We start from the raw sequence: 6,068 nt of genomic DNA, 5'->3' as shown, positions 1-6,068 counted from the left end.
GCCTCACGGACTAAAACTGGTAGTTGGTTCCACAGGAGAAGAAACGGGTTCTAATTTCTGTTGATTAATCAAATCAAATAGACATTGACAGTAAGATTGGATACCATAGAAAATTCATTCATGCCTGCATTCATGACAGTGTCTGTTTGCCTTGTGAGCAAAGCTCCACCAATCACTCTTCATTCCTACCCTCACATATGGTCAGAACCTGGGTCATGATGGAAAGAACAAGATCCCTGGCCCAGGAACACTTTGGGCCAGATGGTGCATGTGAAGAGAAAAAAAGTTTAATGATCGAAGACAAAAAAAACTAAATAATAAATAAAAAAAAAAACCTGACAATAAATGCATGTTAGGCTGTTTTTCCTCATTTTTTATGCCTGAATTTTTAAAATCAACTCCCCTTTAGGACATCTTTGCTATCTCTCTGTTTCTGATAGAATTCAGAAAATGCAGCAACCTGATCCTCTGAGGGAAATCTGATGCAGAGACAAAAGAAATAAAAAATAAATGACAGTAGAGCAAAGAAGTGCTTGCACCAAACCTCAGCTCCCTCAGTGTTTGATGCTTTCCCAATGTCACTGGCTTTATCGTTTTAGGTCATGCAGTTGGAACACATGTACAAAGCTACATTTCTTACTGTGGCTTGGACTTAATAAAAGAGGCATCAGACAAAATTGGATCGCTAAAAGCAGTGGGACCGGATCTATGAGGAAGAACATTAGGTCAATGGTGCATCTTACTACAAGCCAGATCACATAAATCAAAGTTTTCTTTCCCTCCATGGACCATAAAGTCATTTAACTTTGACAGACAACCTCTCCCAGCAAACTCACCGCTTCCTTTGAAATTAAGTTTTGTGTGAACTGGTCGGAGCTTGATCAGATTTTTTTTTTCTTTAGTAGATCAGATTTTTCCTTTTGGTAAACATGTATATTGGTTTTTGCAGACTATAGATGCCAAGACCAAAATTGAAAACAAACTACAATTAACACAAATGCATTTTATTTGAAAATCACATTGAAGGATGGTTTAAAATCAAGTTATAAACAAACAAAGAGAATAATTATGAACACATTACAGCGAATAGGCAGATTTAAAAAGGTGAGTTTTGAGGTGGATTTTAAACTAAGGATCCCGGCTGGCAGTTAAATCAATAATTAGGGGGATGGAGGCTCAGAGGGAATGGATGCTCGTCTCCAAGTTGTTGAGGTGGACAGAGAGACAAATGGAGGAGGAAGACCTGTGGGAGCGGGAGGCGTGTGAAAGCAGAGGAGCTGTGACAGGTATCGTGGATGGCTTTGAATGTAATGAGAGTAGTTTAAATTAGAATCTGGATTTCACCAGGAGTCAGTGTAGCTGCTGTGAAAGGTCCTTAACCATTTGGTGCTTTAGGAGGGATTTCAGTAGGAGGCTGTCAAAGAGAGAAGTATAATGGTCAAGATGGGGTTAACCAGGCCATGGAGGAGGAGAGCGGTGGAGAGGGGACTGAGGTGCTTTAAGAAGGGAAGGTAGGTGTGAAGGATTGAGGAGTAAGGACAGTCAGGCACTGGTGTATTTAAAAAAAAAAAAAAAAAAATAGGGTTATTTTATTTAACCCAAAAAACAATACAATGTCACAAGTACAAAATGGATCCAAAAATTAAGTCAAAGGAACAAAAACTTATAGTAATGCTTATGGCAAAGTTCTATATCTGGAAAACTTTTTGATAATTCTGGGTTGCTCTAAATTCTCTGTTACTCTTCCCATGTCTCTGCAGCAGGCTCTAATGTTTGCAAAACGGGTTATTCTGAGGGAATGGAAATCCTCTACACCTCCATGCTTTAAGAAATGGCTCAATGATATGGAGTCCTGTATCTATCTCGAAGAAATTCCTGTCCTTATGTCCTTGGTTATTTTTTTTTCTCTGATAAAATATCATTACTTTTTTTTTTTTTCCACTGAAAACTTAACACCCACTGCAACGCCCATTTCTCTATTTCAATAATACTCTCTTGTAATTTCTTTATAAAATATTCTACACGTTTCCCTCTTTTCCAAACAGCTCCATCATCAAAAAGTGAACATCCAATTTTTTTTACCAATACCTTTAAATTCATAATTTATCAACGGACTTAAAATACTCCCCTGCGGAGTTCCATTTTCTACTGTATATTTTCCTGGGATCACTTTACCAATTCTAACCAATTCCAATTTCTATTTATTAAAAAGTCTTTAATCTATTAAGATATTTTCCTTTAATACCCAAAATGTTTAATTTAATAATCATCAATATTAAGGAATTAATAATTCCTCAACCCACATCATGTCATATACATAGGGTTAAAAGAACCATCGCGAGAACGGGTCACTTCTCGCCTTTTCGGTTACGTCATCCGCACTGATTGGCCGGCTGTCGCTCCTATTGGACAGAAAGGCGGAAGCGAGGGAAGCACTGCTAACAACAACACAGACCTTCTCTACAGAGTTTGTTGTGTCATTTGGAGGAGTTTAAGGACCCTTATGGCTTTACCAGCCCAACTCAGAGGCATCCAGCACCACCTGCGGACCGCTCAGGAACATGAGAAACGGGACCCGGTGGTGACCTATTACTGTAAGCACTCTGCTAACGCTAGCTGTTAGCTTCTCGGCTTTGTTTACTTTGAAACAGGGCGGATGCTTTTAAATAAAAATGCTTTTATGACAGAAAGTTGTCATTGATAAACACATTTGAGTTGAGTTAAATAGTTGTATGTTACGGAAAAGTTGTTTTAACTGCTCAAACTGTTGGAGGAGGCTAACGCTTCCTTAGCATCAGCCAGACTCCTGTACGTGGGAGGTGTCTAAAAGTGTTTTTGACCTGAGGTGGAAACCTGATTTCAATTAATTACTTTTAAATGTTAGAGTTTCTGTTAGTTTGATCAGGTGTTTGTTTCTCAGCCCTGACAGGATGACGCAGCAGGTTCAAGTACCTGTCCAACAGGTTCACATTTAGAGTCCACAAAGGATAACATTCTGAGTCTGCAGGAATGTACCAAAACTTCTGCAGTGGTGCTCAAAGGCTCCACCAAAGCGAAACAATAAAAGCCTCCCTGTGTATGTCTGTGTGTCTATAGGTTCGGTGAATCACTGAAGTGAACACACCCAGTTTCTTCTCAAGGGAATAACCCAGATCATCATAAATCATTTACAGTGTTTCTGCCTGTTAACATGACATTTATTCTGCAACATCCATCTGGAAAATCTGTTCTATAAAAATGTAATGGAGCAAGATGTGATTTCCAGTTGGTTCAGTCTGAAACACAGTTTTCTTTTCTTAAATTCTCATCTTTCATCACTTTTATTGTATCTGATCAAAGAGCTGAGCTTTCCTCACAGCCTTTTCCTGATGTAATTACCATTAGAGGAAGTGGGGATATATGCGATATATCGTGATGTTTGGCTACCCGATATAATATAGATTTTTCAGTTCCTAGTATCGATTTTAAAAACAAAATATTTTACCTAAAGCAATTAGGGAAAACGGGCTACCTCTGACCGCCACTGTGGTATGAAGCAGCATGGAGTCCTTCACATTACATCCACATCAGCTTTGGGGGAAAATACAAAATAAAATCTGTTAATCTCACAGGAAAAGAGTCAGTTTGGAGTCGCACATCGCGTATATAGTAAGCAGGAGACTGGAGCAAAAACAACAAATAAAACATTGAAATAGAAAACTTTTCCCCATGATAGGACTTCATTAGGACAGAAAACGGATGAAGTGGTGATCCTCTTTGAGCCTCACAGAAACCAACATAAGGAGGGTCAGGCAGAGCCGGTCAGTGCAGCATATCTCTCTCTCACCTATTTATGAAAAAGAAGAAAGAAAAACTTCCCAGATCTTTCTCTGAGTATCACCTTTCTGCCTCAGTCACCATTGAAACCGTCCCACGGTGTTTATTGCTCTGTTTTTCTTTTCTTTGGACGTAGATCTCAGTGTTTTTAATATATAAACATTCTCTATCTGTTCTGGTCGGAGATGCTGCACAGACTCGTAATGTTGGGCTTGGCTTTATAGATAATGCCATTTCTTTTTTTAGAAAAAAACTTTTCATAATCTGTACAAGTCAAACGTGTAAAAATGTTAAATTTTTTCTAGAGCAGAGACAGAAGTGAAAAGAATCTGCACATATCTGCTCACCCTTCCTAGTTGAAGCCTCTCTATACGCAGTCAGTGTGCGTTAGGGATGGAACGGTTTATGAGAACCGTCCGAACCGTTCGGTTCGACTGTCTCGTTTCGCTTCGCGTGTGTTTTGTTCGGTTCATGCTCTGCTCCTTTTTCGTTTACACTCCAGAGCAGAAGGTGGCGGTACTGCGACCAAAGCCAACCACCAGTAGTAAACAAGAAGAAGAAGGAGCGAAGCAGCGTAGCCGGGTGTAGCAGAAAAAAATCAGTTGTTGTGGAGAATTGTGTGGGTATGGCGAGTGGGAAAGAACAGGAGTTGGAAGACGCGCCAGCAGCACTTTATAGGTCTGCTGTATAAGCCCTGTAGTCTCTGACTGACTTAAAACACTATATTTCTGAATCAGAAATGTTAAAATTGACTTTATCTGCGATAAAACCTGGTGAAATTATGAAATCAGTGAAATAATTCTTAAGTATTTTTATTTTATTGATATCTTAACACTCTCATATTGACTGAAATAAAGGTATTATGATAGGAGTTGTGACCATAGTTTTAATTTAGTGCATAATAATGGCTGAAAAACAGTTTGTGGATGAAGTCAGAGCTCCACATGGTTTCCTCCTGACCTTTAAGATCTGATTGGTCTGGATCATGGAGCCGTCTGTAGCTCTGTAGTGGACCAGTGATGGAGGCGGGCCACTGGAGGTCAGCAGCACCATGTGTTTGGGCCTCTGGCCTCGCTGGGACTCCTCATACCTTCATCATCTTTACACTCTAAAGTCTAAATCAGCTGATCTGAACCAGCCATGTTCTGACATTTTTAACATTGTTTGTCTTTTAAATATCCTGCATTTAATCTCTAAACCAAGTCACTGCAAAAAACTTTAGAACCTTGTGAGAATAAACTTCAGACGGTTTCTGTTCTTCACTTTGGTTCAGAAATGATGTTTTTAAGGCTCTTCCTGCACGTTTTACATAAAAGTGAACCTTTAAATACATTTATTGCCTCCAGTTGAAATTTCTAAATGTTTTTAAACCTCCAATATTTTCCTTCTTTCCGTTTGCTGCTGTGTCTCTCTAGATAAAGCTGGTCTTCGTATCGTCCCTTTGTCCGGCGCCTTTAATCAGCCGGTCAGCAGTTAGATCATCCGGCTGATGCTCGGCCTCGGAGCGGCCGGATCGCTTTCAGCAGCAGTCAGAACCATGATTCCTTCAGCTGTAATGGTTCTGCAGAACCCCCCCCTCCCCCTGTTGCCCCGCCATTTGGCTGCTTTACAAACGTCGTTTCACGCTAATTGGATCGCAGGCGTCGTTAATGACTCCAGCTCATCTTTTCACCTCACTTCTATAAAACTGCTGCTGCCATCTGAGAACAATGATGGTTTATGAGCTTTAGATTGTCGGATTTCTGCTCATCTTCAGGGTTTGGCAGCTATCTTTACAATATTTTCCTGCTTAAACAGCTGCAGTCCAAATATTAGCCCCATTTAGATTGACTGTGTGCTTAGGGAAGCATCTGGGGGCGCTCTGTGTTTATAAATGCAGGCCAGAAAACTCTCATCAATGTCCAATAAATCTCAAACATAAAGGCAGACCTGGACGTAGATGAAGTTGATCTACTTCATCATTTTCAACTTTAGAAGCGGCTTCCAATGCAGCCTGGAAAACTCTGGAGGATCCTTGAGCAGTTTTCAAGGTTTGAAAATATGGAGTAAATTTTATTCTGTCGTTGTTGGAAAAAAAATATCATTTTTTTTTTTTTAGAGGTTTCAAGAGGAATTTTCCCCTTTTTTTTTTATAAAAAATGATTTTTTCCAAATTCTTATTTTTTTCAGATGGAATTTTACAGATTTTATCCTCTTCACTTCTGGGGGCGGGCTTTCTTCTGGAGTGACAAGCAAAGGCGCATTTCTATTGG

Source organism: Cyprinodon variegatus, unplaced genomic scaffold, assembly GCF_000732505.1.
Source record: "Cyprinodon variegatus isolate N-32 unplaced genomic scaffold, C_variegatus-1.0 Scaffold363, whole genome shotgun sequence".
Lineage (NCBI taxonomy): Eukaryota > Metazoa > Chordata > Actinopteri > Cyprinodontiformes > Cyprinodontidae > Cyprinodon > Cyprinodon variegatus.
This window is presented reverse-complemented; position numbering follows the sequence as displayed.